General features: G+C 43.1%; 6 long non-coding RNA genes across 6 annotated transcripts; 3 read left to right on the forward strand and 3 right to left on the reverse strand.

The window, feature by feature from the left end:
- The first annotated feature begins 535 nt into the window (after window positions 1-535).
- On the forward strand, window positions 536-1,472 carry LOC133392224 (uncharacterized). Its single transcript, XR_009765547.1, has 3 exons — window positions 536-954; window positions 1,015-1,118; window positions 1,197-1,472. It is a non-coding gene; the product is annotated as an uncharacterized LOC133392224 (long non-coding RNA).
- Window positions 1,473-2,166: 694 nt separating this feature from the next.
- Window positions 2,167-3,697, reverse strand: LOC133392223 (uncharacterized). Its single transcript, XR_009765546.1, has 3 exons — window positions 3,577-3,697; window positions 3,435-3,504; window positions 2,167-3,347 (listed from the first exon to the last, which is right to left on the reverse strand). It is a non-coding gene; the product is annotated as an uncharacterized LOC133392223 (long non-coding RNA).
- On the forward strand, window positions 2,943-3,709 carry LOC133392222 (uncharacterized). Its single transcript, XR_009765545.1, has 4 exons — window positions 2,943-3,074; window positions 3,132-3,254; window positions 3,437-3,512; window positions 3,579-3,709. It is a non-coding gene; the product is annotated as an uncharacterized LOC133392222 (long non-coding RNA).
- A 3,640-nt stretch (window positions 3,710-7,349) lies between these two features.
- On the reverse strand, window positions 7,350-7,565 carry LOC133392229 (uncharacterized). The gene is made up of 2 exons (XR_009765552.1): window positions 7,486-7,565; window positions 7,350-7,413 (listed from the first exon to the last, which is right to left on the reverse strand). It is a non-coding gene; the product is annotated as an uncharacterized LOC133392229 (long non-coding RNA).
- Window positions 7,566-13,225: 5,660 nt separating this feature from the next.
- LOC133392226 (uncharacterized) lies at window positions 13,226-14,039 on the forward strand. The gene is made up of 2 exons (XR_009765549.1): window positions 13,226-13,903; window positions 13,976-14,039. It is a non-coding gene; the product is annotated as an uncharacterized LOC133392226 (long non-coding RNA).
- A 4,576-nt stretch (window positions 14,040-18,615) lies between these two features.
- On the reverse strand, window positions 18,616-19,218 carry LOC133392230 (uncharacterized). The gene is made up of 2 exons (XR_009765553.1): window positions 19,140-19,218; window positions 18,616-19,049 (listed from the first exon to the last, which is right to left on the reverse strand). It is a non-coding gene; the product is annotated as an uncharacterized LOC133392230 (long non-coding RNA).
- Window positions 19,219-23,761: the final 4,543 nt, after the last annotated feature.

The raw sequence follows: 23,761 nt of genomic DNA on the forward strand, positions 1-23,761 counted from the left end.
CGCATGATTTTTGGGATTTTTTCACATTTCTTATAATAACTTTTTTGTTTGTTAACTTTTAAACAAACTTTCAAAGCAGACTTTAAGCCAACATCCGAAAAGTGCTTTCATGAAAATTTGGTAAATATTGATTGACTTTAGGTAATGAAATGTGATAAGTGAATAAAACATTATTAAGTGGTCCTATTGATTTGTCCGACACTGTATATATATATTTATTTAGACACAGAACACAAATCTCACCGCGCAGCAGAGCGTGTGTGTGTATGCATGTGTGTATTTGCACCACTGAATTCTGAACGTCCACCGCACCGCACCACACAGCGTGTATCGCCAAGTGCGTGGCTGTGTGTAGTATCACCGTGGACTGCAGAAAACTACCTGCACTAGAACAGAGCGCTGGTGTGGCCAAATGTGTGCATGTGTGTACTTGCTCCACTGAAAGCCGGTATCGCACCAGATTTCGGGTGTCGCCTTGTGCGTGTGTGTGTTATTGTCACAGCACACTCGTTCGTCATTTTTTTTCGTTCCCAAGTAGCAGAGCCGAAGTTATTGAGAGGTTTTTTTGTGAGCCAAAGCGAGAGGCTCTGTCTTCTCTCTCTAGATTTTGAACGGCAAACCGCCGCCCGTGCAGAGGTGTGTGCGTGTGCCGAAAAATTATGGATGAAATACGGGGGAAGCGGGGTCTGGAGTCTTTCGTTCGTCACACACACATGCATTTACCAGCGGATATCGCTGGACCGAGTCTACCCATCTCTCTCGATCCACCATGATTTTTCTGCTATCGCGCTCATCCGGGTGTTAGGCATCCTTAGTCTGTCCAGAACTTTCCCTGTGGAAGGATGTACTGAAGTGAGGTGCGATTTCTTGTGCAACGTACTTTGCTCATTTACGTTTTGTGCCGTGTTCCTTCTTCCTCAGTTATGAAATGATTTATCCTAGCAAATTGTTGAGGTAAGTTTCTTGCTGTGTGCTTGTGCAGGTACATTCAACTAACCCTTGGCGTCTAAAAAGTTACAGGTGTGTGCGCTATTTATCAACGACTACATGCTAGCCTCGTCAACAATCTTCAAAGTGAGCGACGGAAAGAAAACGTTTTCCAGTTTTAAAATATTAAGGTAAGTTTTGGTCTAATCCTCTGCGCTAAACTCTCCATAGTAATACATACTACTTACATTCATTATTGCTTCATTCAGCCCCCGGTGAGGACGTCATTACTTAACAGAAGCCGGTTCAACACGCGCAGCTCCTGTTCATGACGTCATCATAAAACTGAAGCCAGCTGAACACGCGCAGCACAGATGGTACCCTGAACGCAGTAGGAGGAAGGAAGAACGAGAGGAGGAAGAACGGTAAATTTGGAAGGGGGAAAGCGTTCTGCCGTCTACACAGCGGGAGTATGCCAAAACACATGTGGGAAGGGAGAGGGATATTATTCAATAAACAGCATGCGAATGTGTGCATAAAGCAAATGTGAACAGCCTCATCATTTCTATAAGCAATCCGAAAAAGGGGGTGGAGCAAACACATTGGTATGCGTAAGCGGCTGAAGAAACCAGAACGTTTAGATGTGTGCGTGACGGATGGTTCGGGCGCCTGTGGCGAAGCTCTCGACAAGCCTGCAAACGAGAGCTTTGTGGAGAGCTTTGTAGGGAGCCCAGATTACACAGGCCGCCGTCGGTTTTTGCGTCCTTGGGTTTTTTCGCTTGAGCCACTCGATTCCCAACAGTCAAAAGCCGAAGATTTTATATTGACCTTTCACTTTTTCTATCTGTCTCTCGCTCTAATTTGAGCGATTTTCCCCTGATGAGTGTCCCCGAGCCTCCTCGTGTGGTTGTTGTTGTTGGAAGTTGAAGCCGAAACCCCCTCGTGCGCTGCCAAAATCAGCGAAGAACGAAATCGAGTGGCTCATCCCGTCCGGCAAAATGAGTGTATTTTTTGAGTGATTTGAGTGACGCTGTCGAAATACAGTGTCTCTTCGACGAATGAGTTACACCCTCGCGCGAGCCCTCCCCCTCCCCACCCGTAACGCACGGTGCGCTCTGCAGTTCTCAATGTGTTTGTGTTCTTTCGAGACATGCTACCAACACATGTAAAGATAGTTGTTTCTTTCGTTTTTCGTTTTCTTTCATGCACTTATTCTAAAACTAAACACAAACACTGTCATTTTTTATTACATTAAACACTTTATTGAAACATAAAGTACACACTAAAGTACACATGTAGAATCCAATGACGTCATACCGGGTCGAGCCAGGCTGCGGGAAACTTGTCGACAATCTGCGTTGACTCTGTTCAGCAAATTCTTACCTGTGGATCCACGCACTGCATGTGCGTCTGTGCACACTGTTTATTCACTGCACACTTCACCAAAACACACCGGCGCACGAGACTTATAACGAAATGCGCATCAATGCACAAACACTGCGCGCGGGACTTTGAACAAAACATGCACAACCATCTCCGGCAAAGCGTCGCGCTGTACTGGTGGTTTTGCACGCGTAGGAGGGGGGGACATACGGAGCGATGGTTCGATGCTGTAGTGTAAGCGAGACAACACGATGTGACGAGCAGCTCCAAGTTGAGCTCGCTGAAAGAAGACACACACACATTCACAGACGGCTCGTCAAAGCACGGTATTTGTATTGGTGTTAGTGAAGCGCGCGTGTAAAACAGAATGCGAACTCTCATCGCAGCGCGCTTCTCCGTGCTTCCTCAAGCTTCCTCATACCCCTCGGCCTGAATCACTCAAAATTTGGGGTCTCATTGTTTGCGTGGATGCGAAAGAACGAAAAAAATGATGAGCGAGTGCCCTCCCGACAATGGCACTCAAATTCTCTCATTTTCTCATGCCCTCTCTGTCACATTCGTAGCTCGATCTCCCTCTTCTGGGACTTAGCGTTCTGTGCATGCGGTTTTTGCAACGGTCATTTCGTGCCGCTTCGATCTCATCACCTTCTTTCCCCTCCCACCCCTCTTTTTGATCCTCGCTTTGGGGCTTGCAAATTTTTGACATGTCAAATGAGAGTGAAGCTAAAATGTAAACAACAAGTGTTCGCGTGTGCCGTGATTTTGTAAGTATTTTATGCAAATTATATGATATTTATCATTAAAAACGTTTTGTTTTGTAGAATAAACATAAAATCAACCACGGAAGTATGATTTAGTTGTGGTGGAAGCGAAAAAAAAATGCTTGGAGCATGGAATAAAACCGGATGAACTTTCTAGCCTTCACGCACGATGCCGACGCTGAGGTAAGGTGTGCTTGTGTTTAATTTCGATGATTGTTTCATTTTAGGGTGTGCTCCACAGCTAGTAGCTCCCACATTCGAACCGCTCATGGTAACCTGCAATTATGTTATTTTTAGTTTTTCATTTAGTTTCAATGTAAAGTAATAGTTGAAAAACATATAATTTGATTTCATCCAACTTACAGGTTTTACAGGTGAACAACAATTAGCAACTCCCGATCGAATTGCACACAACAACCACCCACAATCACAGCTGTAAAAGTAAGTATATGAGTTTTGCATGTCTTTAAAATGTCTTATTTTTAATATTTATCTCCATACTTACAGGTAACACGGATAGGTAGCAAGGAAATCAAGCTTGTACACAGAAATCTACACAAAAACTGGGTTTTATAAGCGCACGAAAAGCGACGCGGCTATCTTTGAATAAAAAGTAAACAAAAGAGTTTCGTTTTAATTTAATTTTGACAGCGGGTGTGGTGATGGCTTGAGCGATTTGGAACAATCATTCTCCGGACAGGATTCGATCCGATCCGTGACGTCACTGAGCGCCGGTTCATTTAAAGCTTCTTCTCTGAGTTCTGCTTATACCAACAAGCAAAGTTGAAGCAGAGAAGAAGCTGTGGCGGTTTCCATACAAACTCTCTCTGAGATTGTTGAAAGGGTGTGCTGTGACAATAACACACACGCACGCACGCACAAAGCGACACCCGAAATTTGGTGCGATACCGGCTTTCAGTGGAGCAAGTACACACTAGAGATGGGTTCGCCGGATCGCACCCACGGTTCCGCTCCGATTCCGGCAAGTATGATTCCGATTCCGACTCCAGAGAAACGGAATCGCTAGTTCCACCGGAATCGTCCGGAATCGCCCGGAATCGCCCGGAATCGCCCGGAATCGCCCGGAATCGTCCGGCATCGTCCGGAATCGCCCGGAATCGCCCGGAATCGTCCGGAATCGACCGGAATCGACCGGAATCGCCCGGAATCGCCCGGAATCGACCGGAATCGCCCGGAATCGTCCGGCATCGTCCGGAATCGCCCGGAATCGCCCGGAATCGCCCGGAATCGTCCGGAATCGACCGGAATCGCCCGGAATCGACCGGAGTTGCCCGGAATCGCCCGGAATCGTCCGGAATCGTCCGGAATCGATCGGAATAGCCCGGAATCGACCGTAATCGTCCGGAATCGTCCGGAATCGTCCGGAATCGTCGGAATCGCCCGGAATCGACCGGAGTTGCCCGGAATCGCCCGGAATCGTCCGGAATCGTCCGGAATCGATCGGAATAGCCCGGAATCGACCGTAATCGTCCGGAATCGTCCGGAATCGTCCGGAATCGTCGGAATAGTCGGAATTCCATTTCATTTCATGTCATTTATTCAGTGCATAACCTAATACAAATAGATACAAACAGTAACACAAGAAGCTAGATTGCATGTCGAACGATATTGAGGAACTCAGTGCGCGACATTCCTGGCTCAAATGTACGACAGCCAGCATTGACAGATGCGCGGCGGCCGGAACGTGAACAGTCGCAATCGACCGGAATCGACTGAAATCGCCCGGAATCGACCGGAATCATCTAGAATCGTTGGAATCGTTCGGAATCGACCGGAATCAACCGGAATCGTGAGGAATCGTAGTCAACCAATAGTAGTAAATGTTAGAAGCCACATTTAATACGTATTTTACTTTTTCCGTCATTGCTTTGCATGCACCTCCGGCTAGTATGGCTTCCCAAAAATGTTTGGAGTGTTCATGAAACCTCTTAGTATACTGGCAACAAAAGAGCTTACCCGGAACCCGGAACAAAAGAGGTAAGGAATCGAACCTATAAAGGCCATGTTATTAAAGTCGTACGACTTGATAACTGTGTTCATAATTAGAGACGTGCGTAGCTTTAGAAATCAAAATAGTACAAATGTAAGAATCTTATTAGTTGTTGATTAACACTAGGTTTACGGTACCAGTCAATTTGACGGAATTTTAACTTTGCAGTGAAATACGAACAATACCTTTTGTTTAATTTCGTTTTCTTTTCTTTTCGTAAACTCATCATAACATACTATAAGTTTCTAACTTAAAACTATATTTACATTATATATTAGACGTTTCAAGTCATTCATACGTTCACTGCTAATTCATGATGCTATAATCACCTATAAATTAATTTACAAAATTTGGTTCAAAAGTTATTCACATTTTCTTATCTATTATAAAATTCTATACTTCAAGCAATACGGTCTTTTCGGACCGTTGCTCCTGAATAAAAATTAAAAATCTATAGTAACTTAAACACTCATTTAGATTATTGGAGCCTCTATTTTTTGCAAATCGAATGCTGATTCATTACAGTTGTAGGTTTTTGAAATTATGTTGGACAAAAATCATTTCTTTTAATTTTTTTGACGTCAACCTATTTCTTTTCTCCGTTAAGATGTAACCTGCTTTTGAAAATATGCGTTCACAAGGAACAGAAGACGCAGGAATACTGAGATATTTTTTAGCAAGCGTTGATAATATAGGATATACTACTTCTCTTTCCTTCCACCAGATAAATGGATCGCATTTTACCTGTAGATTTTGTTCAGACAAATAGCGATCCAGTTCAATCGCGGCAAGAATTCTAGAAGGACTGATTGAATGTTCTGTATTGCGAACTTTTTTTAATGGTTGCCAAATATCCTCATCACTATCGCTACCGTTATCGCTTTCCTCGAGTCTATCAATGCTATTAGTGTTATAATGTGGAAGCATCTTTTGAATTATTTTTTCGTATGTGTCTTGGTATTGCGCATTGTTTCCCAAAAATCCTACTTTTTTAAATCTTGGGTCTAGGAAAATCCCGCATGACACAATTTCTAAATTATTTGTTGCCTCAAACCTGTCTTCAAGTCCAACTATTAGTACGTCTACTAGTTCAGCTACCTTTTCATGAAAGATTTCTTTCTCTCTTTTTTCCTTCATTTTTTGCAATAAGGACCTAGTTAAAAACCCCATTATTGAAATTGTCACTGTTTTTTCTGCCATAATTTCGACGGTAACTGTGTTAAAAAGCTTCAAGATTTTGGTAGCCTGTTCTATGATGCACCAATCGTCTTCATCTAGCTTGGATTTGATTTTCAGTGTGGCAATACACGATGCTAGTGGGATCCTATTTTGTTTAATACGATCTAACATGTCGTACGTGGAATTCCATCGAGTGGGACAATCTTGTTTTAGTTTTAGTTCAGGGTGATTTAAACTCGTTTGCATTTCAGAAAGCTTATTGGCAGCTTTTGAGCTTTTTTTGAAGTGCATGACTACATTTTTAACTTTCTCTAATGTAGACGAAATTTTAGGAAGTGCATCTTTAACTACTAAATTTAAGGTATGGGCACCACACGGGAGATGAGAAATATTTAAAAGTGTTGCAGCTGATAGCATATTGCTAGCGTTATCTGTAACCAAAGTAACTAATTTGCTGGTAATATTAAAGGAGTCAGTTATATTCGTGATCAAATCAGCTACATTCTTCCCGGTGTGACTTTTGCAAAACTCAGAGCAATCTAATAACTGTGAACACAGTTCGTATTTACTGTTAATATAATGTGCTGTAACTGCACAAAAACTATCATTATTGATACTTGTCCAACAATCAGCAGTTAAAGAAATTGTTGATGCTGTGAGTAAGTTGGTTTGCACGACTTTGAGCGTATCGTTGTAAAGCGCTGGTAACGCACCGTTTGAAATACTCTTTCTTGTAGGTAGAACGTATTTAGGGTTTAAAGCCTTAACAAAACGCGCAAAATACTCGTTTTCTACTACAGAAAACGGTTGATACTCTTTACATATCATTAAAAGCAATAGAGTATCAATTTTTTTCTTCGATTCTGCGCTCATAGCCTTATTGGATGGGAAATAATTGGCCAGCGGGCTGCTCACGTTTCTTTCTGCTGAGGTACATTCCAACGGTGAATCTAATTCAGAATCAGTTGTCGATGGAGGGTTATTTCTATGCAACGGAACAGTAGGATGTTTACGACTGAGATGCCGTTTCAAGTTAGATGTTGAGCCCTTAGTGTACGACACTACCTGTTGGCAGTAACGACATTTACCTCCACCTTCAGATTTCACGTAATGCAGCCATACATCGCTGGTTGGGAGTGCCATAGTGCGAAACTGGAAAACACACAATTCAAATGTATTTCTAGTTTACTAATACTTCTAAAACAGCGATCAATTTTTCCTTACCTATTACTCTATACCCTAGAAATGGTCAGAACGTCACCGCAAAAATTCAGCAATCACCGGTGCGCTAAAGGATCGTTCTTACAAACTTCACAGCACTTGTACTTGTACAGCTGAAACGCGATCACTTTCAGCAATTCAAATGGTGAGAACGTTGCCGCAAAAGTTCTTACACACGCTCTAGGCTTTTGTACTTGTAGCTTCACATTGGTTGTTTACTGATCGACGGTGCACCAAAAGATGTTTCTAACACAGCTTACAACACTGACTTGCAATTATTTGTGAGAAAAAAAACTTACTGGCACTGGATAACTAAGCGGTATTAACTGACCCTGTTCACGCTGTTGTGTGCTGGTGCGATCTCTTGTACTGTTTTGGTCCTTCTGACCTATTCAGCGATCTTCTGGCTCTTTAAATATTAAAAATTCTTAACGGTCAAATCGATCGCACACTACGAAAGAAGTTGGCACAGGACAGCAAAAGCTAGTCACACCCTGTGCGGGTGTAACAGTGATCGGCTTTATCAATGGAATTGAACACACACTGTCGCTTCATTGGCAAAGTGTGCAAAACTTAACGGTCAAATCGATCGCACACTACGAAAGAAGTTGGCACAGGACAGCAAAAGCTAGTCACACCCTGTGCGGGTGTAACAGTGATCGGCTTTATCAATGGAATTGAACACACACTGTCGCTTCATTGGCGAAGTGTGCAAAATTTAACGGCCAAATCGATCGCACACTACGAAAGAAGTTGGTACAGGACAGCAAAAGCTAGTCACACCCTGTGCGGGTGTAACAGTGATCGGCTTTATCAATGGAATTGAACACACACTGTCGCTTCATTGGCGAAGTGTGCAAAACTTAACGGCCAAATCGATCGCACACTACGAAAGAAGTTGGCACAGGACAGCAAAAGCTAGCCACACCGTGCGCGGGTGCAACAGTGATCGGCTTTATCAATGGAATTGAACACACACTGTCGCTTCATTGGCGAAGTGTGCAAAACTTAACGGCCAAATCGATCGCACACTACGAAAGAAGTTGGCACAGGACAGCAAAAGCTAGCCACACCGTGCGCGGGTGCAACAGTGATCGGCTTTATCAATGGAATTGAACACACACTGTCGCTTCATTGGCGAAGTGTGCAAAACTTAACGGCCAAATCGATCGCACACTACGAAAGAAGTTGGTACAGGACAGCAAAAGCTAGCCACACCGTGCGCGGGTGCAACAGTGATCGGCTTTATCACGAAACCATAAACGAACGAAATCTGGTGAACGTAGGATCGGCGATCCCTTACGAGCTACTCGAGAAATACGGCAAACTATAAATACCTTGAGGGGACAATCGACCCGCAGGTTTCGAGATTCTGGTAGCTTTAACTAACTAAATTAAAAGCATAAGAAATGTGCTTGCCGAAACAACCCGAACAAAAAGTTGAAGTTCTCACAGAAGAAGAACTTTTAGTTGAAATCAGGCATCTCAACATATTTTTAGATAGCTGGCAAGGCTAAGCTAATAATAAAAATAAATAAAAACAAACTCGATGTTTTAGAAAAATAAAACAAATGTGTTTCTCTATAACTTAAACGAAAGAAATTATTTTTTCTACTTCGAAAGTTTACGTTGAAACCAAAATTTAAAAAATACATTATTCATTTTTACATGACTAAATTGAAAGAAATAGAATATTAGAATTAATTAACCGTTGTGTTTGGTACTTTTGCTTTTATTCAAACACTTAAAATGTACATAATATAAATAATGAAACAATTTGAACACTTTAAAATGATACAATTGCGGTGGCCGCGCACCAGCCGCACCAAGCGCCCCTGCCGAGAGCTCCTGCTCGATCGGCTCGCACTCACTCTCATCGTGCGCTCGGCGCACACTAAGCCTTGCGCGTGACACACTGTCGTCCTCCTGGAGGTTGACCGGTGGCAGCGCAACTGCCACGACAAGTCCAGGGGTCGGCACGGCTGCCCACAACATCTTCCCCTTTTAATACCGAAGGGGTCGAACCGACGCGGGGGTATTCCACTAAGGGAATACCGGCGTGGTGACACCCTTCCGGCCGATGCTGCCAAGATGTTTGAACTCTGATGTTGTCGCGCTGAGCAGCGGTTGCTGCTACACTCGGCCCTCACCGCGATGGCGATAACGCAGCGGTGATGCTGCTGCTGTGCCGCTCCCTGGGACGGCGGCGATGAGGTGACGACGATGATGATTGCAATGATGATGACGATGATGATCCCGCGATGATGCTTGCCGATGATGATGATGCCGCGATGATGCTTGCCCCAGGGCAGCAGCGATGTATTTCTACAATGACGGGCGGCAGAGATGAAAAACTCGGGCGACATGGTTCCTCGCCCTCCTACGATGCTTTGACTGGAAAAAAATGTGTGTCCCGTTGCAACGGGGCTGCAGCCAGGGCGGCATGGCTCATCGCCCTCTATTTAAGCTGTGGCTGTAGCCGAGGCGCAATTGGCGACGCCTGTTCGACTGCATCCGGGACGGCAAGCTACCTCGTCCCTTCTGGATCACCCTGGCTGCAGCACAGTGTCCAGTAGGGTGAGATTAAACATCGCCCTGGCTGTAGTCGAACAGCCCAGTGGCGCATTAAACGGTGGGCGGACTGGGCGGCCGCCAGTGGCCCCGGCGATCTAGGGGCCCTCGTCATTGTGGATGTTCGACTTCGTATCTATTCCCCCCCCCCCCCTCCGGATGGGACTTTTATAATCTAGTTTAAAAAAAAACTTTTTTTATTTATTCATTTTTTCCCATCGCTTTACTCACTGTATTTTGTCGAGGGCCCCGTACTGCAGAAAACCGGGGCCCCATACTACTCAAAGCAGCACATTTAATGTTCTAAGAAATCTGCCAATACTGGCATCAAAGTCGCAAGCGAAGAACGCTGCAACACGCGCGCACAGCTCAAATCAATACCTCATCATCGTTGGCGCAAAGTATTGGGCAGAGCGAGAAACCGTCAATCTTTGCTGGTGTGGGTGGCCTGTGCACGAGACACCTAAACCCAAAACCACGCAGAGCAACTCCCAACTAACAAAATCGACATGCTTTCTCGTTCTACCTAATAGATCGGTAAACTTGAGAGAGTGAGAAAGTACGTTGAATTTGTCGCTTGGATTGCTGCTAAAATGGAATGCACAGAACGCTGTGCTTAACTACCACCGAAAACCCGTTACACAACACAAGCATACAACACACCCAAACCAAAATTTATAGGCCCCGAAACACAATATCAATACACCCGCTCGTAGCCGGTAAAATTAGCAGGAAAAATTGACTAACACCAAGCAAGCAACGGTGCTCCAGTGGGTAGAGGTTTCATTCGAGAAACGATTCCATCGATATCGATGTGTGCGCTTTTCAATTTGGCTTGGATGAAACGTGCCTGTGCTTGCTGGGGGCCCCTATACTTGTTTTGCAGATGTGTGCCGAAAACAGACAGCTTTCACGCGAAAAATGGTATTCACATCTCAAGCCTGAGATCGAGGAGCGTGCCTGCTTTTAACCCAAAACCTTAAATTTTCACGCGGGGCCCTGCTCATCTTTTGTGGTCAACTGACAAATAGGGGAAATCGGGAAGGGGTGGTATACATACGTCCAAAAAGGAACTGGGCCATGTTAATATTAAAATGATGTTTTATCACTGTTGACATACAACTTTTTGCGTGAAGACAAGATAAAAAACCGATACAGCTATATTGAAGCCAAAACTCAAAGGTGGTTTACGGGGCCCCAACGATTATGTGGACTCTTCGATAAAGGGCCCCCGTCGGTAAGGGCCCCCGTCGGTAAGGAGGCCCCGTCGGTAAGGGGCCCCGTCAATAAGGGGCCCCGTCCATTTGGTGTCTTGGTGTGGATGGTCGGTGAACGAGCTCACCAAAAAAAAAACGCGGAGACACTTGCTGCTAAAATCCAATGCACAGAACACAGAACAGAACGCTGCGTTTAACCACAATGAAAACCCGTTACAACAGCCACAAGCACACATCATACACAGACAAAAATTTAAAGGCCCCTACACAGAATTTCAATACACCGGCTCGTAGCCGGAGAAATTAGCAGGAAAAATTGACACCAAGCTCGCGTCGATTTAAAAAGCCTAGGAAGGTCGTTTGGTCAACGGTGTTTCAGTGGGTTGAGGTTTCATTCGAGAAATGGTTAAATCGATGTCATTGTGTGCGCTCTTGGCTGGGATGAACCGTCCTGTTCTTGTATACGGGGCCCCTGCTACCGCTTTGCGATTGTGTGCCGAAAGCAGACAGCTGTTTCACACGAAAAATGGTATTCACATTCCTGGCCTAGGATAGTGGATTGTGTGTGTCTTTTAATGCAAAAAATAAAATTTTCATTCTTGGCCCTGGACCGAAGAGAAGGGGAAATGGGAAAGGTTTCAGGTTAGAAGGAAGGGGGGAAGGGTATAAAAATACTCAATATGGTTTTTATCGACTATTTATTTTTTGCGAATACAACAAGACCAAAAACCGTTACAGCTGCATCTACATACAGTCATACACAGCCATAATACGAAGAACAATCTCCATTGCCTCGGCCATTTGGGGGCCCCGTTGATGATCCCGTAGATTGAGGGGCCCCTTCCAATTGGTGTTGTCAACCCAATATACCCCAATTTTCCCTCAGGAGGTTATGTTTACTATCAGATTTACTATTACTACCAGACCTATCAGAAGCATATTTATTTTATTTATCAGAAGCAGAAAACATTTGCCTTTTTAACATGTGCAATATTTTTACCTTAGTTGGAAGCGCAGAACGCTGCGATACATGCCCACAGCTCAAAACAATATCATTTCATCATCGTTGGCCCAAAGCGTTGGATCAAATGTATTGAACGTTACGCACGAGTTGGGTAAAGCGAAAATCCGTTACAAGAGATGCCTCACGCAAACTTCATGCACATAAGACATTAAAAGGCTCCGAAACCGATCTTATCACAACGGTTCGTAGCCGGAGAAATTAGCAAGCAAAATTGGTTGACACCAAGCACGCTCTTTTTATCTGTTGAGGTTTCGTTCAAGAATCGATTCCGAAGGTAAACTTTCGAAGTAGAAAAAATAATTTCTTTCGTTTAAGTTATAGAGAAACACATTTGTTTTATTTTTCTAAAACATCGAGTTTGTTTTTATTTATTTTTATTATTAGCTTAGCCTTGCCAGCTATCTAAAAATATGTTGAGATGCCTGATTTCAACTAAAAGTTCTTCTTCTGTGAGAACTTCAACTTTTTGTTCGGGTTGTTTCGGCAAGCACATTTCTTATGCTTTTAATTTAGTTAGTTAAAGCTACCAGAATCTCGAAACCTGCGGGTCGATTGTCCCCTCAAGGTATTTATAGTTTGCCGTATTTCTCGAGTAGCTCGTAAGGGATCGCCGATCCTACGTTCACCAGATTTCGTTCGTTTATGGTTTCGTGATAAAGCCGATCACTGTTGCACCCGCGCACGGTGTGGCTAGCTTTTGCTGTCCTGTGCCAACTTCTTTCGTAGTGTGCGATCGATTTGGCCGTTAAGTTTTGCACACTTCGCCAATGAAGCGACAGTGTGTGTTCAATTCCATTGATAAAGCCGATCACTGTTACACCCGCACAGGGTGTGACTAGCTTTTGCTGTCCTGTACCAACTTCTTTCGTAGTGTGCGATCGATTTGGCCGTTAAATTTTGCACACTTCGCCAATGAAGCGACAGTGTGTGTTCAATTCCATTGATAAAGCCGATCACTGTTACACCCGCACAGGGTGTGACTAGCTTTTGCTGTCCTGTGCCAACTTCTTTCGTAGTGTGCGATCGATTTGACCGTTAAGTTTTGCACACTTCGCCAATGAAGCGACAGTGTGTGTTCAATTCCATTGATAAAGCCGATCACTGTTACACCCGCACAGGGTGTGACTAGCTTTTGCTGTCCTGTGCCAACTTCTTTCGTAGTGTGCGATCGATTTGACCGTTAAGAATTTTTAATATTTAAAGAGCCAGAAGATCGCTGAATAGGTCAGAAGGACCAAAACAGTACAAGAGATCGCACCAGCACACAACAGCGTGAACAGGGTCAGTTAATACCGCTTAGTTATCCAGTGCCAGTAAGTTTTTTTTCTCACAAATAATTGCAAGTCAGTGTTGTAAGCTGTGTTAGAAACATCTTTTGGTGCACCGTCGATCAGTAAACAACCAATGTGAAGCTACAAGTACAAAAGCCTAGAGCGTGTGTAAGAACTTTTGCGGCAACGTTCTCACCATTTGAATTGCTGAAAGTGATCGCGTTTCAGCTGTACAAGTACAAGTGCTGTGAAGTTTGTAAGAACGATCCTTTAGCGCACCGGTGATTGCTGAATTTTTGCGGTGACGTTCTGACCATTTCTAGGGTATAGAGTAATAGGTAAGGAAAAATTGATCGCTGTTTTAGAAGTATTAGTAAACTAGAAATACATTTGAATTGTGTGTTTTCCAGTTTCGCACTATGGCACTCCCAACCAGCGATGTATGGCTGCATTACGTGAAATCTGAAGGTGGAGGTAAATGTCGTTACTGCCAACAGGTAGTGTCGTACACTAAGGGCTCAACATCTAACTTGAAACGGCATCTCAGTCGTAAACATCCTACTGTTCCGTTGCATAGAAATAACCCTCCATCGACAACTGATTCTGAATTAGATTCACCGTTGGAATGTACCTCAGCAGAAAGAAACGTGAGCAGCCCGCTGGCCAATTATTTCCCATCCAATAAGGCTATGAGCGCAGAATCGAAGAAAAAAATTGATACTCTATTGCTTTTAATGATATGTAAAGAGTATCAACCGTTTTCTGTAGTAGAAAACGAGTATTTTGCGCGTTTTGTTAAGGCTTTAAACCCTAAATACGTTCTACCTACAAGAAAGAGTATTTCAAACGGTGCGTTACCAGCGCTTTACAACGATACGCTCAAAGTCGTGCAAACCAACTTACTCACAGCATCAACAATTTCTTTAACTGCTGATTGTTGGACAAGTATCAATAATGATAGTTTTTGTGCAGTTACAGCACATTATATTAACAGTAAATACGAACTGTGTTCACAGTTATTAGATTGCTCTGAGTTTTGCAAAAGTCACACCGGGAAGAATGTAGCTGATTTGATCACGAATATAACTGACTCCTTTAATATTACCAGCAAATTAGTCACTTTGGTTACAGATAACGCTAGCAATATGCTATCAGCTGCAACACTTTTAAATATTTCTCATCTCCCGTGTGGTGCCCATACCTTAAATTTAGTAGTTAAAGATGCACTTCCTAAAATTTCGTCTACATTAGAGAAAGTTAAAAATGTAGTCATGCACTTCAAAAAAAGCTCAAAAGCTGCCAATAAGCTTTCTGAAATGCAAACGAGTTTAAATCACCCTGAACTAAAACTAAAACAAGATTGTCCCACTCGATGGAATTCCACGTACGACATGTTAGATCGTATTAAACAAAATAGGATCCCACTAGCATCGTGTATTGCCACACTGAAAATCAAATCCAAGCTAGATGAAGACGATTGGTGCATCATAGAACAGGCTACCAAAATCTTGAAGCTTTTTAACACAGTTACCGTCGAAATTATGGCAGAAAAAACAGTGACAATTTCAATAATGGGGTTTTTAACTAGGTCCTTATTGCAAAAAATGAAGGAAAAAAGAGAGAAAGAAATCTTTCATGAAAAGGTAGCTGAACTAGTAGACGTACTAATAGTTGGACTTGAAGACAGGTTTGAGGCAACAAATAATTTAGAAATTGTGTCATGCGGGATTTTCCTAGACCCAAGATTTAAAAAAGTAGGATTTTTGGGAAACAATGCGCAATACCAAGACACATACGAAAAAATAATTCAAAAGATGCTTCCACATTATAACACTAATAGCATTGATAGACTCGAGGAAAGCGATAACGGTAGCGATAGTGATGAGGATATTTGGCAACCATTAAAAAAAGTTCGCAATACAGAACATTCAATCAGTCCTTCTAGAATTCTTGCCGCGATTGAACTGGATCGCTATTTGTCTGAACAAAATCTACAGGTAAAATGCGATCCATTTATCTGGTGGAAGGAAAGAGAAGTAGTATATCCTATATTATCAACGCTTGCTAAAAAATATCTCAGTATTCCTGCGTCTTCTGTTCCTTGTGAACGCATATTTTCAAAAGCAGGTTACATCTTAACGGAGAAAAGAAATAGGTTGACGTCAAAAAAATTAAAAGAAATGATTTTTGTCCAACATAATTTCAAAAACCTACAACTGTAATGAATCAGCATTCGATTTGCAAAAAATAGAGGCTCCAATAATCTAAATGAGTGTTTAAGTTACTATAGATTTTTAATTTTTATTCAGGAGCAACGGTCCGAAAAGACCGTATTGCTTGAAGTATAGAATTTTATAATAGATAAGAAAATGTGAATAACTTTTGAACCAAATTTTGTAAATTAATTTATAGGTGATTATAGCATCATGAATTAGCAGTGAACGTATGAATGACTTGAAACGTCTAATATATAATGTAAATATAGTTTTAAGTTAGAAACTTATAGTATGTTATGATGAGTTTACGAAAAGAAAAGAAAACGAAATTAAACAAAAGGTATTGTTCGTATTTCACTGCAAAGTTAAAATTCCGTCAAATTGACTGGTACCGTAAACCTAGTGTTAATCAACAACTAATAAGATTCTTACATTTGTACTATTTTGATTTCTAAAGCTACGCACGTCTCTAATTATGAACACAGTTATCAAGTCGTACGACTTTAATAACATGGCCTTTATAGGTTCGATTCCTTACCTCTTTTGTTCCGGGTTCCGGGTAAGCTCTTTTGTTGCCAGTATACTAAGAGGTTTCATGAACACTCCAAACATTTTTGGGAAGCCATACTAGCCGGAGGTGCATGCAAAGCAATGACGGAAAAAGTAAAATACGTATTAAATGTGGCTTCTAACATTTACTACTATTGGTTGACTACGATTCCTCACGATTCCGGTTGATTCCGGTCGATTCCGAACGATTCCAACGATTCTAGATGATTCCGGTCGATTCCGGGCGATTTCAGTCGATTCCGGTCGATTGCGACTGTTCACGTTCCGGCCGCCGCGCATCTGTCAATGCTGGCTGTCGTACATTTGAGCCAGGAATGTCGCGCACTGAGTTCCTCAATATCGTTCGACATGCAATCTAGCTTCTTGTGTTACTGTTTGTATCTATTTGTATTAGGTTATGCACTGAATAAATGACATGAAATGAAATGGAATTCCGACTATTCCGACGATTCCGGACGATTCCGGACGATTCCGGACGATTACGGTCGATTCCGGGCTATTCCGATCGATTCCGGACGATTCCGGACGATTCCGGGCGATTCCGGGCAACTCCGGTCGATTCCGGGCGATTCCGGTCGATTCCGGGCGATTCCGACGATTCCGGACGATTCCGGACGATTCCGGACGATTACGGTCGATTCCGGGCTATTCCGATCGATTCCGGACGATTCCGGACGATTCCGGGCGATTCCGGGCAACTCCGGTCGATTCCGGGCGATTCCGGTCGATTCCGGACGATTCCGGGCGATTCCGGGCGATTCCGGGCGATTCCGGACGATGCCGGACGATTCCGGGCGATGCCGGACGATTCCGGGCGATTCCGGGCGATTCCGGGCGATTCCGGGCGATTCCGGGCGATTCCGGACGATTCCGGACGATTCCGGACGGTTCCGACGATTCCGGACGATTCCGGACGGTTCCAACGACTCCGCACGATTCCGACGATTCCGACGATTCCGACGATTCCAGACGATTCCAGACGATTCCGGGCGGTTCCGGCTTGTCGGATTGAACCTACCCTTCGGAACTGGGTCCGAAATTTGCTGGAATCGTCCGGACCCAGTTCCGCTTTTTTGTGCGTTTTGCCCAACTCTAGTACACACATGCACACATTTGGCCACACCAGCGCTCTGTTCTAGTGCAGGTAGTTTTCTGCAGTCCACGGTGATACTACACACAGCCACGCACTTGGCGATACACGCTGTGTGGTGGACGTTCAGAATTCAGTGGTGCAAATACACACATGCATACACTTGGCGACACACGCTCTGCTGTGCGGTGAGGTTTGTGTTCTGTGTCCAGTGGTGCAAATACACACACACACGCACTTGGCTACACACGCAGTACGGCGGGGTTGGCTTGGCAGAAGCGCATACACACATTCACGCAGTAGGCTTCACTTTCAGTCCAGTGAGGTTGGTGCTTGTGTGGTGTTTCAGCTCTTGGTGGTCAGCGGATAAACCCCGTAAAAATGGAGATCATTCTAATTTAAGGTAAGTAAAAGTGATTAAAATTATCAACCAACATCCCCCCTTCTAATTAATATAATTTTTCTTCCATTTCATGTGTGTTTCACGGCGAACGGAGACAACAAAACCTGTGGCAGTGTCGTGGTGTTGGAGATGGTGGCCCGTACAGTGCAGCGAGAAGAACTAGGCGCGACAGCGATGTGGAGCAGAAAGTGCTGTGCTGATTTTTCTCTGTGCGAGTGTAAAAAGTGTTTGTTAAATTATGTGCGTTAATTTAGAATTAAGTGCAGTGGTTATTGTGCATGTGTTGTGTTTTTTTTTGTATTTATGTTATATAAAATATTCAATAAATCGAATCATATTGATATAATGGTTCGCACTGTATCATTTCGGAAAGAAATCCTGGCAAAAAAGGGGGAGGGGGCTATTTTAACGAAGGGTCGTGCCGAACCCCGTTCGGGTTTTGCTTCGGCTTCGGGTTTGCTTCGGCTTCGGGACCCGACGGATCGGTTGAATAATTTCGCCAACTCAGCTTCAAAGCCAGCTTCAATCTCAGCGGATCTCTGAGTGCTGGTGACCGGTGGGTACCCAGATAGCAAAGCCGAATGCCTTTGTATGGGAGCCATCGCGCTGATCAAGGCTCACTTTTTCGCGCGCATAAAGCAAAATGTGCGCGAAGGCGAAAAAAACCCGAAAGCGCTTCGTGTCCTCTCTCGTGTTTCTAGTTTTATTCTCTCTCGCATGTCATCACTCTCTCCCAGTTTTTCGGATTGAAATGAGAATTCACTCTCTTGATTTGGTTGCGGCAGTCTAGCTGCTTCACACTCTTTATTCTCTTCTTTTTGCAGTTCCCACAAGAGGATTCACACATGTGTTCTCACATACTTCCATACACACACACACGGTGGTTGGAAGCCTGGCGCGGCTGTTTCCAATTCTGTCTTTTCGTCTTCCCTCTTCACACCGCGCTGGAGCCCGTGGTGGTGCGCGTGTTCAGCCTGCTTGGTTCAGGAAAGATGTCATCAGATTTGGCGCGCCTCAACCGCGGTGTTGTATGAAAGTACACAATTAATAGACACACTTTGTTAAAAAGATTACACTTCATTTAAAGATGTGACAAACTTACCTTTGTGCTTGAGGATCAATTGAAACTTGAACGCCTGTGCACACAGTGTCACACTTTTTAAGTAGTTTGAGGAACAGCTAGCGGTAGCAGCACACATCTGAAACTTGTAATGTGCAAAACATTGCATATTAGAATAATATTAGAATTAGAATAAATGTCACATAGCACTAGACACTTAGAAAAGGACACTTACCCAAACAATTAGATGATAAAAATTCGTCCTCCGATGAAGCAGAAAGAACACCGCGGATGGCGCAGTATGGAAAGTGTTTTTTTTTTTTTTTTTTTTATTTCTCGTAAGGACGGCCTGGTTGGCCGTATCATTATGGACTAGACTTAAATCTAACATTGTTGGTTCTATTGTATTTCTTAATATCTATGGGCTGGCCGAAGCACATTTCCTTGCTCGGCTTTGTGCACCTTATTCCGGGTGGGCTCGGATTCTGTTGTATGCCAGCCGTTCTCTTTCCATAGTGTCTATGGGGAATTCCAGTATTCCCATCCAAGGGAGCAGGGATTTAGTGTATATGGCATCGACACCGTATTTTACAGGTGTTAGGTGAGCGATGGTTTCCAGCATCCGGGTTGTCTAGTGCTCCGCGATGGCTTGGTTGTTCTAAATCACCACTCTGAGCTCGTCATGGTGGTGAGCTTCTGCCCCAACCGTCGGTTATGTGTTCAGACTGCCCGAGGATCACTAAACATAATTTAACATACAACGTAGACAATATACTACACACTAAGGTTACTACTAACAAATATGCTAATAGGTACAATCATACACAACCGGGTAAATATGTACGCACGAGAACACGAATAAGTGTCCACATGGCTATGCGTGTGTAGATGTGGATATAAAGAAAATCCACATGCACACACGCACACCCATGCAGACACCCACCCATGCACACGAACGTCCATACACCCTAAGCCATACATGATCATACCTATACATTTATTGGGTCTCTAAACATATAAGTTCGGTACGTGATTACAAGGTGATGCCAACCTCCTTAGCATATTTGTGCAGAATTCTCGCGTATTCGTAGTCCCTTTGACCAAGGATGTCACGTATTGGGACTTCAGGGTTCCTCCCTATTGCTTGAACCGTCGATAGTAGTGCGGGTCTTGTTGTTTCAAACTCCGCACATGACCATATGACGTGGTCGATGTCGTGGAATCCTTTGCCACAGCTACATACATTTGTATCGACGATCCCTATACGTTGTAGATGTGCATTCATCGCATAGTGGTTTGACATGAGTCTTGATGTCATGCGAATGAACCCACGATCTGCCTGTAGGCTTTGAAACCATGGACGTTGTGTCACCCTAGGAGAGATGGAGTAAAGAAATCTCCCAAGATCATCGGCATCCCACATGCTCTGCCAACGAGCCATGCATAATTGCTGTGGGAAGCGGAGGAATTCGTGAGGCTGAATCGATCGTTCAAAGGAATCGCCCTCAGAGGCGCCTCGTTTGGCCAAGAGATCTGCCCTCTCATTGCCAGGGATTCCGCAATGAGCAGGTAGCCAGACAAGCGATATTCGAAACGCTTTATTAAACAGAGAGCTTAGTGTTTCTAGAATTTTTTTAATAAAGTAATCAGAGCTCTTTATCGCCTCCACGGATTTCAAAGTTTCGACAGCACTGAGACTGTCAGTGAATATATAATATTGATCCGGAGGGCTCGCGCTTATTAGAAGCAACGCGTAAAATATGGCAGCCAACTCTGCGACAAATATTGAGCATGGCTGTCTCAATTTGAAGAAGGCTTGTTTGGATGTATTATATACACCAAAGCCCGTGCCCACGTCTGAAAAGGATCCGTCCGTAAAATATTGTTTTTCGTTGGGATGGCCATACTTGTTCACAAAAATGCTGGGAATTGTCCTCCAGCGAAGATCGTTTGGTATGTTCTTTGTTTCCTCTTGCAAAGAGGAATCAGTTACCAAAAGGGAATTGTAGGACTCCGGTAGATTGGCGCAGCTGATTGCTTGTGAAGCACTAGGGTTAGCCTGTAAAGATACAAAATCCTGATATATCTTCATGATTTTGCAGTTAGAACCTGCCTCTTGTAGGGATTTGAAATTATCAATCACTAGTGGATTAGATACTGTGGAACGAAGTAGAAGGCGAAGCGATAATTGTTCAAAACGCAGTTTTAGCGGCATCACTCCAGACATCACTTCTAGGGACATATTATGGGTGGATTTCATACATCCCAGCGCAATTCTAAGACAACGATATTGTATGCGTTCTAGTTTTATTAAATGCGTCTTGGATGCCCAATGGAAGCATATGCAACCATATTCCAAGACGGATAAAATCGTTGTCTTATACAGTCTTAGGAGATCTAGTGGGTGTGCACCCCACCAGAATCCCGTGACTGTTCGGAGGAAGTTAATTCTTTTGGCACATTTTCTTGCCAGTTGTTCTATATGTGACCTCCACACATTTTTGCTGTCAAACCAAACCCCTAGGTATCTAAAAGTTTGGGCAATCGTGATTTTTTCTCCATATAAATATATGTCAAACTTTGGTTTGTACACGTTCTCACGCCTATTTTTTGGTGTATCGTAGTGAAATGAAAAAATAAGCATTTCAGTTTTTTCTGGGGAAAACTCGATACCTAGGTTGTTTGACCACGCTTCCAGATTGTTCAGCGTGGTTTGCAAAGGGTTTTGAAGACCTACGATGTCGTTGCTAGCGACTGACACAACACCGTCGTCTGCCAATTGCCTTAGGTTGCAGTTTGGGGCAAGACATGAATCGATATCATTTACATAAAAGTTGTATAAAATGGGGCTCAAACAGGACCCTTGTGGTAGTCCAAAATAACTGATCCGTCTTGTTTGAGCGAGACCATTATCGAAATTCATTGCTTTTTCAGAAAGGAGGTTGCAAAGGTAAGTGTTTAGTTTAGGACTTAACCCCGCGTTTCTCTCTTCGTGTGGCAAGAGAGAATTGACAAACACCCTGATGAGCGAGAACGCAACAAACGTTGTAGAATGTAGAAACGGGATAGGAATAGTAAGCGAAGGCAGTTTGTGGACATGAGGGGGTTGAAACTGGGAGAAAAAAGCTTCGGTTGCTACTTGGGAAGTTTCGGCCTCTTCGCTCCCGACCGGCCCGTACGACGGACATAATAAATCCATACCATATTAAAAGTACAAAAGTACGAAACACATTGGCGGAATGAAGCGCTTACATGTTTTTACAGTGTTGGTGAAATGTTTCCCTGCCCAAGTGACAATTCACATATGCGTTATGTTTGAGGGGTAGGACATTGCCTACTTTCAACAATTGTTCCATACAAAATGTATGGCCTACCCGGGTAGGCGGTTGTACGATTACGTAAAGTTTTTTGGTCGTACATAAGACGGTTAACCACGAAAAACATAATTGTTCCATACAAAATGTATGGCCTTCCCGGGTAGGCGGTTGTACATGTTAAGGGGATATAAACTTAAATAACTTAAACTTAAACTAAAAACTTAAATATTTAAACATTTTTCATATTTTTTATTTTTTGCACATGGGTAGAAAACATCCTTTCTGAGGCATTATTAAAATTTGAAGTTGATACGATTTTTTAATCAAAAGTTAATTTGCAATAAAGATGCGAAACTTACCCGGGTAGGCGGTTGTACACATGACGGTTAATACATTAAGTGATTTGGGAAATGGTTATGACTTTTTGGTCAGTATTACCCTATTAATACACGATGCGCAGTCTCAGATTACGCATATATTCGTTTTATCAAAACATATGTCATTTCGCGTAGCCAACCCTGAGCTATAAACGTCATTTCCATAAAATTTCAGATTGCGCCAAGATTGCGCATAAATTTTCAAGATTACAGGCGGTCCCCGATATACACGGTTAATGGGGACCGCGAACGGCCGCAAAATACCGCGTATCTCGGATTTCCGCGTAAGTCGAATCTCGTGATTTCCAGCTAAAATATCACTAATATTCGTGTAATTTTGCAAGTAGGGAGCGGTTTTACTAACTTTATGAATTATTTGATATGCTTTTGACTGAATATAACAGTTTAAAACCCTTTGAAATAGTTCTTCACATTCGATCAAAACGGAAATTATTTGGCAATTTACAATTGATGTGTCAAATCAGTACAATTTGGTCAAAGAATTGTCAAATTTTGAAAACCGCGTATCTCCGAATCCGCGTATAAGAGGTACCGTGTATTTCGGGGACCGCCTGTATACAGGCGTCCCCCGAGTTACGACCCCCTCGAATTACGACGATTCGCAGATACGACCAAGGTGTATGGATATTAGGAGGTGAAGTGCTTCAGAGCAAATTGACATTTCACGACTTGACATAACAATACTGGGGGCTTCGGTATTAAAATCGGGGAGGGCTGGAGGGGGGTATAGAAAATTGTATGCGATTTGACATAACAATACTCAATGATGGCGCCCGGAAAACGCGCTAACAATTCACCTCCTTAATAAACACACCTTGGATACGACGATTTCGATTTTGACAGTTGAAAGATGTCATTGAGACGAAATTGATATATTTTTTTGAATTTCTGTGCAGATAACCGTTTCAAACATCCCAAGTAGCCTTAAGAAACTTTATTTGATTATTAACAGTATTTTAAAGCCTATAAAAATGAAATAGAGTTTCTTAAGAGAATGTGACATTTGTCAGCGTTACAGCATAACGACGTAATCCGTTACCCTGTTTTTTTTTTCATTCGAGCCAATATAACACACAGTGTTTTTCAAATTTTATCTACACCAGTTTCATTGTTTCAATATTTGGATTTTTTTTCATTCTTAT

Source organism: Anopheles gambiae, chromosome 2 (assembly GCF_943734735.2).
Source record: "Anopheles gambiae chromosome 2, idAnoGambNW_F1_1, whole genome shotgun sequence".
In the NCBI taxonomy this organism is placed as follows: domain Eukaryota; kingdom Metazoa; phylum Arthropoda; class Insecta; order Diptera; family Culicidae; genus Anopheles; species Anopheles gambiae.